General features: G+C 45.0%; 1 long non-coding RNA gene across 1 annotated transcript in view; it reads right to left on the reverse strand.

Annotated features, from left to right (window-relative positions):
* Nucleotides 1-8,272: 8,272 nt before the first annotated feature.
* Nucleotides 8,273-11,715, reverse strand: part of LOC114618287 — a 101,794-nt gene continuing 98,351 nt past the window's right edge. Inside the window, exon 3 of the long non-coding RNA XR_003710942.1 lies at nt 8,273-8,343. This is a non-coding gene — a long non-coding RNA (uncharacterized LOC114618287). The remainder of the gene's footprint in view (nt 8,344-11,715) is intronic.

The raw sequence follows: 11,715 nt of genomic DNA on the forward strand, positions 1-11,715 counted from the left end.
CACCACTGGCAAGGTTTTCTTTCCCAGTGTCACAATGTCCAGGGAATACCAAAGAATAATTCCACAGAGGAAAAGCCATGGCTGGGGCCTGAAATCCCCTTTACATTTTACTATCTAGAAGGTGGCTATTCTGGGATTCTTTATTTCTCATCATGACTCTAAGGTGTTGTGGGTTCTAGCTGCTATTTCCTGGTACCCAGATAAAGTCCTAGCAGTATCTACACAGGACAGATACCTACAGTTGCTTGTATGACTGCTGAGAGTGTATAGGTGTGGGTGGTGGGGAGAAGCATGGGCTCACTGTGGCCCCTTGGGGACCAACAGAGGATCCAGCCCTAAAACTTATGAGGTACTGGGGGCATCCCCCTCACACTGTCCCCGGGGGAAGATGTGGAAGCTACAGAGAGCCTAGTGCTAGTGGAAAAAATCTGGTGGCAGGGGGCTTCGTGTTTTGCAACGTTTTCCTGTAAGCTACGTTGTTGGAATGGTTTCACAGGCAAACCATCCCTCCTCCCCCACAGGCTTAGACTTCCAGGTCTCCACCCTGCAGTGTTGTAAACACCAGTGTATCATCAGGCTGATTCACCCCTGGCAGGCAGAACGCCAGTGAGGGTACATGCTACACAGACCCAGCAGGTACTCTGGCATGGGATGAGAAACCAGCCTTTATCTTCACAGTTGTCCGGGAGCAGGCAAACAGGCCACGCCCCCAAGGTTTTCCCCAGTTGGAATACAGTCCCCCAGCCCATCAAAATACTGAAGGACAGAGATTCAGCTGTAGGTCTCTGGACTTAAGCAGAGGTTGACTGATAGCAGAGGAAGAAAATTTAAGAGATGACAGACATCTGTAGCACTACAAAGACATTAAGCACTAGGTTTGTGAATCACTGGAAATGTCCAGTCTCTCTCCCTGTCCTCATTTCTAGCTTGAAGTGTTTGTCCCTCTCCTTGTAGGAGACTCTAACACAAATCTGTGGCAGAGAAACAATGTGCCTTGGGCTAATGGGCAGCAGATATGAGGGAAAGGGGCTCGGAAGAGGGCAGGGATGGGAAACGTGCATGGGGTGTGCTTCAATCAATGTTTTCACAAAATTATTTGCAAAGCTGCTGGGCTTATCGACTCAACCAAATGTTGTGTGAATAAATCCAGAAGCCATTCACCTTTGGTTCTAAATAACAAGAACATTTGAATTTTTAAAATCCCTTTTCTTTCTTTCTTTCTTTCTTTCTTTCTTTCTTTCTTTCTTTCTTTTTTCTTTCTTTCTTTCTTTTTGGTGTGTGTATGCAGGTGAGTGTGTGTGCACAAGTCCACTTGACACAGGTCAAGCAGGTATATTCCTCTGTCATTCTCCACTGTGTGTGTGTGTGTGTGTGTGCACGCGCATACACACACAAATGCATGTATGTATGTATGTATGTATGTATGTATGTATGTATGTATATACACACTCATTATGCAGCCGTGGATGTTCTGGAACTCACTATGCAGACCAGGCTAGCCTTGAACTCATGCATAAATGCCTGTCTCTCCTCCCAAGTGCCAGGATTAAAGGATGTGCCACCCTGTCTGGTTCTACTATATCTTTTGAGACAGGGTCTCTCCCTGAACTCACTGATTGGCTACACTGGCTGGCCAGCATTCTTCGGAATCCACCTGCCTCTGCTCAACCAATGCTAAAGTTACAGATACCTGCAACCACACCGGGCTGGGGATCTGAACTTAGGTTTCTGCAGCAAGCGGTTTACCCACTGAGACAGTTCTCCAGCCTCAGAAAGTATATTCAAAGTGCAAAAGATTACTTGGAACGAGAAACCTTCTTCAGTGACATGAAGTCACAGAAAAAGAATGCCAGTGAACACAGCACTGTGGCTTTTAATAGGAAATCACTTCTTGAACGCTCACTTCCAGCCCGGCTCCCTAAATAAAGGTTTACGTGGTGAAGAAGTAATGAAGTCTACAACCTCTGATCCAGGAGACAGAGCTGTCAAGGGGTCATTCAAGTCTGGCTTCCCATACAATAAAGTCGAGCTGGGGCTTCAGAGGCTTACATTTCCAGCTAAGTTAAATCTTGCAAACGTCACTCCTAGTCCCTTGGCAAAGCTTTCCTGTCTATAGTCTACTTTCTATCTACTGATGAAGAGAGGACTGAAGAATACTGCTCAGTTTGAATTCCAGCTGTCACTGGTCCTAAGAATGGCTTGGATGAGGAATCTGGTCACCGTATTTTTAAAAATCCTCAAAATAGAAACATAATTTTTAAGTGGGGCGACCACTTGTCTGTAGAAAACTTCCTGCCGTGATCACTGTATATTTTGAAAATGTCCACATTTAGTCTCTCTGATGAACTATAGAGCCTCAAAGCTGAAGCCAATTTTGTCTTCTAAACATGAACATATTTTGCATAAAGAATATGAAAATGAATGCGATAATGAACAGTTCACTCAGAATACATTTCACAGAGATGAGAGGGAGAGAGAGAGAAAGAGAGAGAGAGAGAGAGAGAGAGAGAAAGAGAGAGAGAATGAGAATATCTTACATTGTTTGGGCTGAGAATGCCTACAGCAGTTTCAATTGATCCTGTAATATCTTATTTTCAGATACTCAATCAAGTTTTTATTAGCAAAGTCTACTCAAGGCAATTTTAATAAAAATTCCCAGAAAAGAGAAAGAATTTCTTGCTTCCATGAACCTAAGACCTATGTTAATATTATTCATGCCAGATCAGCGCAGACAGCTTTTTGACAGCAATGCAGAGGCTGGCTGGGAGCTCTGGTCAGTCCTTTTCTTCCAGCCCATAGAAACCTCTCAGGGACTGCACGAAGGAGGTGAACCGACATTCTCTAGAACATAGGAAGAAGGCAAACCCTGGAAAAGGTGAGCTGTCCATGGATGGATGCCTCTAGCCCCCTGGAGCCAGTTAAGAGTAGAAAGTGCAAACCGCAAATAAATGGCCAGACTTACCATGGGAAGTCCTAGAGCATGGGATTTCCGAACCCTGGTGGCAAGGGCTGTGCTGGCTTTGTGCCGGCGCTTAGAGTCACCAGAGCAGAAATCAACAGCCCAGGGTTTCCTTGCCTTGCCCCGGGACAGGAGCCCTTCTACTCTCCTTCCTACGCCCACGGAGGCTGGTACTCACTGGGAGGAACCACCAGTCCCAGCTGAGCTTCAGCCCTAATCGCCTGCTTGAAATCTGATGCTTAACCCATTATGACTGGGCAAGCCTTGGAGAAAGAATCCTTGGAAGGTGATGCTGGCTACAGGTTAGACCAAGCCTTCAGAGTTAATGTAGCAGGCAAGCCCTGAGCAGGGAGGAGCTTGTCCAGCCTCTCCAGGGGTGGGGATCAACTCTGGGGCTCTGCTTAGCTAGACTGGCAAGACTCCAAAACCCAGGGTCTTCTATTTGTAGCTGCTGTTGGCATATTAACAGTTATAAAACCTAAAGCTTACAAAAGCAGAACAGGCAAACAACCAACCAGCCTTGTCAAAGACCATTGCTATAAGAAAAATTATTTCATTTATGACCTTCGCTGTGGAATGAGCCTTCAATAAAAATTAATATCTAAGTTGTATTAAAAGGTGAATGCACAATCTAGTTAAATCCAATATATAAACACAGCTAATGCCAGGAAGGAAGTGCATGGTACTGTAAAGAAGCATAAGGTATTAAAGAGGTTAATTTAACTCAATGAAACAATGTACAATAATGTGCATTAAAAAAAACATAAACACAACCTTCATCACGCACATTAAGAAACTAACACATGGTAAAGAGAAAAAACTATTACCAGAATTCCTATCTTAAAGGACAGCTTGTTTTTAACTATTCTGCTTTTCAAGTTTTAGTAAATCTTATGAAATAAACAAACAAAATATTTATTGTTTATATACACAACAATAAGTACATCATAATATGTTATATGTGGTTGTGTGTGTATGTATCCTCACACATCTCTTGGTCTGCTTTGTCATATTATCTTATCAGATATTACATACACTGTCAGTGTCAACACAAGGCAGTCTTGCCTTAGCCAGTGTGAGCTTCACAGTGTGAGTTTGCCATCTGAGAGGAGGGAGGAGTGCTCGGACAACTGAAAGAAAAGGGACTCCTCCAGCTCCTACCTGTATTTTCATGTTAAGAAATTCAGTTTTACCCTCAGCTTTTTCTGTCAGCCTGACGACAGTTCTTATGGGAAAACACAAGGCTCAATAAGAACACACAGCTAGCGCCCTATTACAAACAGCATCATGAGACCCTGGGAAGTCTCGGAGTGTCTGGACAGTTTTCTAACCAGTCTGAGCTCTGCTGGGGTCTGCTGGGGGGTGGGGGACAGGGGAACCAGTGGCAGAGCTGATCACACTGCAGCTCAGCTGTGTTCTTTCGAAAGATGGTCTTGGAAATCACAGTAATTCCAGGCAGACTAGTCAATGTGGAGTAGTGTTTAAACTTGAAATTCCAGCTGCTAGGCTCACAGTGGGCTCAGAGTCCTGTTTGAGAAATGCACTTGCCCAGAAAAAATATTTACACAACCCAGAGTGGGCTGTGGGTGCTGTAGCTAGCTTTGCCTGCTCTGCAGGAGTCTCGGGCTCTGTCTGCTTGACCTGGTCCTTATCAATGCCCTTTGTACCTCATTTGAGATCAGCATAGAGACAAAATCCACAGCCAAATCCCTGAAGCCCTCTGACAGTTACTGAAGCCACCATTACAAAAGCTGTACACTTTAGCTCCTGTTTCTGTGAAATTACTCTCAGGAAACCACGGAAGAGGAGAAAAATGGCAAGGCAAAAGGAAGTCCTCTGCATCACTATCTTCCACGAGGGAAGGTGTGGCTGCTTTAATTCCAAACACCCCAACAAAAAAAGCAAGAGTAACCATGCTGCCAGAAATATGGCAAGGGGTATCAGGAAGTTGTCACAAAGATAAACTTGAAAGCTATTTTCCATGTAGGCCAGGCAGAATGCAGAAAGCGTTAAAGCCAAGAACTGTAAACCAAAATGTACGAAAACTTACTGAAACCCTAGGTTTGTCTGACAAGGAAGGGAAAATGCTAAAAATAAGACCTATTATGGGGGGAGCTTGGAGGTGAGGGTCCATGCCTTTAATCCCAGCACTGAGGAGGCAGAGATGGGCACATCTTGAGTTTGAGGCCAGCCTGGTCTACAAAGCAAGTTCCAGGACAGCCAGGGCTACAGAGAAACCCTGTCTCGAAAAACAAACAAACAAACAAACAAACCAAAAAACCCACAAACAAACCCTAAACATCAAAAACCTGTAAGTATTCCCCCACTTCTATTTTCCCATCAAATTTATGAATATTATCAAATTAATTTTTAAAATGGAATTAAAAGCTATTTTTATTTTATGGGTAGACATGTTTGCTGGCACAGATACACATGCATCACTTGTGTGCCTAGTGCCCACAAAGGCTAGAGGAGGGTATCAATCAGATGTCCTGAAGCTGGAGTTAGAGACGGCTGTGAGCTGTCATCTGAGTGCTGGGAACCAAACCCAGGTCCTCTGCCAGAGCAGCAAATATTCTTCAATGCTGAGCATCCCTCCAGCCACACCCATTTTTAGTTTTTAATGTAGTCAGTAAATAAGTGAGCAGAGATCCTAAGTAAGAAGACGTCTGAAGAAAGATGCAGTCATCTACAAGAGGGAGAAGCCATAAAGGAGGGAAGGAAACTCTTATCAAACATGAAGATGGTAACTGGCCAGAAAAAGTCACTTAATCGTCCTCATCCATTCGCTCCATTTAACTGTTAGGAGAGCACGCTAGCTCTTAGTACCTGCCAGGGTTCCACAGGCACCAGAGCAGGGGCTCACGACAGGGACAACAACTGGCCTGTCCTCTGACGTCTGACTTGCACTTTGTGCCTTAATAAATGTTCTTCCAAAACACATGTAAGGGCACATGCCTATATAATCCCAGCACTCGGGAGGAGGTAACAGGACTGAGTTCAAGGCCAACCTGGGAGAGCCTGTCTCAAAAGAACCAGGAAACGATGCTTGACAAAGTTCACAGCTTTGCTTATTTTTTCTTTACACCTGTCTTGTGAAGAAGAGAGGACACGTGTTATTATCTTCATCTGACAAATCAGCCACTGGTTATTCGACTTCTGAAGGAGCCCTAAGCACTAATTAAAGTTTCACAACATTAATTAGCGTTTAGAGAGGTATCAATCAGGGTAGCCAGTTTGCGACATGACTTGGGAACTTGGACGAAGAGCAGGCCGTCCCCATTCTGAGACCCTGAAGAAATCCAGCTACTCTTCTCACCAGCGATCGTTGCCTACTGCCTGGCTAGTTACAGAAGAGTCAAGAGCAATCAACCTATGATGAAGCAAGCTCAGGAGCGCAGATTCCAGTCACTAGTAGCGTGTTGGATGAATGCATACAAACTGGTAGCGCTGAGACTCTGCTAAGAAGAGACATCGCCATGGCGGTGACTGATGCAGAAAGGGGTGAGCGGCAAGGAGGGCACTGCAAGTGGAAGGGGTACAGGTGGGCCAGGCAGAAGAGCACCAATTCAGTGTGAACCTCAGATGCCAAATACTTCTGTGGCGTAAACATATGTCCTGGTTTAGCACTCCCTGACCACACGGCAGGCCCTGGCTTCCACTGTATACAATCCCAGAGGGCAGAGACCAGGCATGCCTGTCTTGGTCACTGCTATATCGCTAGTACAAAAACAGTGCCCAGCACACAGTAGGTACTCAGTAATGGCTATGTTCTGGCACAGTTTATTTCTTAAGCTGCGTAGTGCAGATGAATTTGCACGCTCCATACATAATCTTTACCCCATGTCAGGATTGTCTCCTAAGAATTTACACATCCCAGCACCCACATGATCATTTTAGAATCAGTCCCTTTTGTCCATTCTAGCTCAAGAACTCTGTGGAGAAGACGGAGTATGGAAGGACTCAGGAGCACCCCTTACCCAGCTAGAATAGTACCCCCAGTAGTATTAGTGTGTGGTCCAACCTTTCTGACGGCAGCTGACTGCTGTTTGGTCTTGTAATGCTTTTTATTGGCTGTTTCTCATTGATTCATAAGAACATGAGAGGTGTTCTATAAACCCCAAACAGTTATTTTTAGGGAAAGGATTAGGGGACCACATTTAAGGGAAGGCCTATACAGCCATTCTGTAGCCTATGTATCATTGTGGGGTGTGCAATGTGTGCACTAAGAGTATAGCTAAGATGAGAATAAAAGAACCTTCGCCTGCTTACTGCCACCCCATCTAGTAAAGACAAGATCACTCAGTGATGAGGGCTGGAGAGATGGCTCAATGGTTAAGAGCACTGACTGCTCTTCCAGAGGTCCTGAGTTCAATTCCCAGAAACCACATGGCAGCTCCCAACTGTCTGCAAACTTCAGATCTGACAACCTCACAAAGACAAACATGCCGGCAATGTACACCAACACATATAAAATAAAAATTATAACATCATTCAGTGAATTAAGTTACCCAAAAAATACTGACATTGGAGAAATAAACAACTGTGCCCGGGCTCTGCCCACTACACCCCCTTTTTCCATGGCTAGTCCCATCAAACGAAACTCCTAGGAACTGGTTTTCAGCATCTAGACTGGTTGCCCATCACTCGGAGAGAGGTCTAACCTGAGTTCCATACATCTTATACTTACATCAGCATTCAAGATGTTTACATTTCTGTCTCAACACATCAGCAGAAAGTCTGGCCAGATGGCTCTTTGGGGGTGTAAAGGCATTTACTGCCAAGCCTGGCCATCGGAGTTCAGTCCCTGGAACTACATGATGGTTGGTGGACACTGACAAAGATGTCCTCTAATACCCCCTCCCATTAAGTGAGTGTGTGTGTGTGTGTATTTTAGGGAGAGTTTTCTTTTTTCTTTTTTTTTCTTTTTCTTTCTTTTTTTTTTTTGATTTTTCGAGACAAGGTTTCTCTGTGTAGTCTTGGCTGTCCTGGAACTCACTCTGTAGACCAGGGTGGCCTTGAACTCAGAAATCCACCTGCCTCTGCCTCCCAAGTGCTGGGATTAAAGGTGTGCACCACCACTGTCTGGCTTGGGTTTTCTAATAGATTAAAGAAGAAACAACTTCAACCGGATAGAAAATTGCCATGGAATTCTACTTCTCTAGGCTACTTACTGTGATCTCTCCATTATTAAAAGAGAAATAAAAAAGTAGTTTGAACTAAGACATATCCTGTCTCCTCTTTCTCCCTCTAAGCACACTTACCTGCAGCACAGCCATTAACTTTTGTGGTATAGGCCATGCTGGCTCAAATCCAAGGATGGCCACGGCAGACGGTGAGGACTTGCGCCAATGTCATACAGCACGTTCCCAAAGGCTCTCAACCTGAAACAGTAAACGGAGCCCCATCAGATGGCGAGAACGAACCCTGGTGTCTGCGGACAGAGGTGCCTGTTAATGAAAAAAATGAACTAGAATGGAGAGAGACAGCCGGGGTGGCTTCATGAAGCCTGGTCCAGAGGAACAAGGCACCCTCAGACCACCCAGGGCTTCAGAGCGCTCCAACAACCCACTCAGGGGAGAGAAGACTGGCTGCCACACACCAACTGCCACATGTCTCTCTTCAGCACTCTCTATATTTTTAAATTATATGTAATAGATACATTATACATACACATGTGTGGGGACACACACACACGCGCACACACACATGTACACGCACACACGCACACACATGCACACACACACATATTCACACACACATGCACACACACACATATTCACACACACATGCACACATGCACACGCACACACGCACACACGCACACACATCTAGAAGCTCGTCTGCTTTTCTAAAAGCTGGTTCAATAATTTCATGTACCCAACTGCAATTTCAAAGCAGTTTCTGAACCAGAAGCCCGATCCCTTAAAGGTAAACTTTGTACAAATTCTTCTTAAATATCAAATCTTTTTCCCAGTCACTTTTTTTTTTCTGTGCAGTCACTTTGCTAAAATAATAATACGGTGCAATCAGTCTTCTCTTAAAATAAAACGACCCAAACCTTCAGCATCTCTCACTGTTCTATTGGGCAAACTTCAAATGACAGGCATGACAGTAGTCGGAGACACCAGATACAACACGGCACAGCACATTTCTGATTTTACAAGTTACCTCTGGTTACTGCACAGAGACATACAAGTTACGAACTTTGAATCAAGCATGAAATAAGCTGGGTCCACACCAAAAAAAAAAAAATATATTGTTTTCACCATTGCTTTTGAAAAATGCTTTTAAAAAGCACTGGCAAAGTAAATAAATAATTATACCAGAAACACTGCCTACCCATCATTAACTCCAGACCTATAAAGCCAGAAGAAACACACCTCACAGGGAACTGGTGTCAGCCGAGAAGCCAAATGACTTCCCAGAAACAAGCGTGCTAAAATGACAGCAGAAACAGACGTCACCTTGGCGCGGCCACTGAGATCATGTAGATTCGTTGAGACTACCATAAAATACTCAGTGTGAGTTGATTTTTTAAGAACCAAGACGAGGCTGGCGAGATGATCTACCTTGTAAAAAAACGCTCGCTGCTAGCAAGCCCAAGGACCTGAGTTCAGTCCCAGGAGCCCATATCAAAAGCCAGATGTGGTGGCTCAAATTATAATGGACCCAGTAACTCTGCCCACCCGTGAGGTAGGAGGTGGGGACAGGAGAATGGGTAGAAGTTCATGGGCCAGGTAGCCTGGAGCACACAGGCCAGCAGCAGACACAAAAGACGCCCTGCCTCTATAGTGTGGAAGGAGAGAACTGACCCCCCAAATCCCCAAGAGTGGTCTTCAGACTTCCACACGTGTGTGCTCACACATGCAACACACAGCACTAATAAAGAAAACCTTAAAATAACAAGTGTCATGACTATATACACACCCACCCACACAGATCAATGTGACACTAACATATGATATCAAGCCAATTATTTATTAATCTCCAACTGCTGTCAAAATCAAATCTAAATCGTCACACGCTTCCGTACAGCATGATTTTAAACATTGCTGATTTAAAAAAAAAAAGATGCTACCAATCAAATCCTAAGCCTGAGTTTCTTTTTTTTTTAAAGAAAAAAAGAAAAGAAATAAAGAAAAAAATGTGTTTGTGCATTTATTTAAAAACAGAAGCAAATGAACCAAGATGTCGACAACCACCAGTGATCATCCCTGATTGATGTGATGCTGATGCTGGCTCCTTACTTCCACCACCACCATCACCACCACCACCACCCATCATCACCACCACCACCACCACCACCACCACCACCATCACCACCACCACCACCACCACCACCACCTATAGGTTATTTCTGCCCGTGAAATGAGCCAATTCAAGCCAGATTAGAATATATTGAAGGCAAGATTATTGGGAAACTGCTCTCAGTGGGTAAGTTCTCTGGTTCCAAGGAGGGAAGTTATCATGGGGGAAGGGAGGGTGGGGAAGAGAGAAAGGGTGCATGCACAGAGACAAGGGAAGGAGGAGAGGGCAGGAGGCCAAAATGTCTGGATTGAATAGGGAGGAGCCTTTGGGGGAAGCTCAGACCCTGGGCTGGAAAGTTCAGGATTGGGGGCAGGGTATGCCAGGTAAGGACTGAGGGATGCTGGGAGAACCTGGAAGCCAGGTCTGCTTTGATATGTAAAGTATACACTTTAGTCCCTTGTCCCAGGGTCTGAAACCAAACAATCACCGACACTACCACCACCAATAATAAACCAGTGTCTGGAATCACCTTGTCATTCGGACTTTATTTGCTTTGAAAGGGGAGATGCAAGGATATGGATCCCATGTAAGAGGCAACTGTCAGGCTACCTTCTGAAGAGCCAGCGTGTCCCTAATACTTGTAAGACTGAAGAGAAAGGTAGCTGTTGATTGAGATCACACAGGGCGAGAACCTTGCTCCTTAGCTAGTGACATTTTCCTCACTGTTTATAGCTGTAAAACTCATAAGGACATTTGGTTGTTAAAGGCTGTTTCTGTGGGGCAGGCCTGTCTGCTTGCTCTTCCAATTACAGCAGGCAGAGTGCTGTGCTCAAAGAGACCTGATCCTGCGCCTTCTGTTCCCTGCTGGTTCCCAGCTTCTGTACACCCAGGAGGATGGCTCTAATCTCTCTGGTGAAGAACCAATCATCTGACACTTCCTGGGAAACCAGGACCACTGAACTTGCAAGGCAGTGAACTGTGCACAGTGAGAGCTGGCTGGGTTAGAAGGCAGGCTTTAGGGACAGAGGGTACGTTAGCTTTCCAGAACAGAAGTGACTGTGGATGTCTGCCAGATCTGGCTTTATAAAAAAGAATGTAGGGCCTGGGAAGACGGGAGGGAGGGAGGGAGGGAGTCAGGGAGGAAGCCAAGCGTCTGGACTTGGGCAGCATGTCACACTTCTAAAGGCTACCGCACAAAAAACAATCCAACAAAGAAAAAAACACCTCAGCCTGAACCCTGTTTTCTGGCCACACAGTGGCCTATAAGGTTTGTACTCCTGTGTCAATTCAGAGTGGCTTGTAAATACCACCACTTAACCCTTGAGGACAAACAGAAGACAAGAAGAGACAAGCTGTGGGTGTTGGGAGTGAATGAAGTATGTGTCAAGGTATTTGGATGGAGAGGAGCCCAGAATCTTCCTAGCCAAGCTTCATAAGCTTTGGTCCAACTCTAACACACTCTCTCTCTCTCTCTCTCTCTCTCTCTCTCTCTCTCTCTCTCTCTC

Source organism: Grammomys surdaster, unplaced genomic scaffold (assembly GCF_004785775.1).
Source record: "Grammomys surdaster isolate TR1022 unplaced genomic scaffold, NIH_TR_1.0 141, whole genome shotgun sequence".
In the NCBI taxonomy this organism is placed as follows: domain Eukaryota; kingdom Metazoa; phylum Chordata; class Mammalia; order Rodentia; family Muridae; genus Grammomys; species Grammomys surdaster.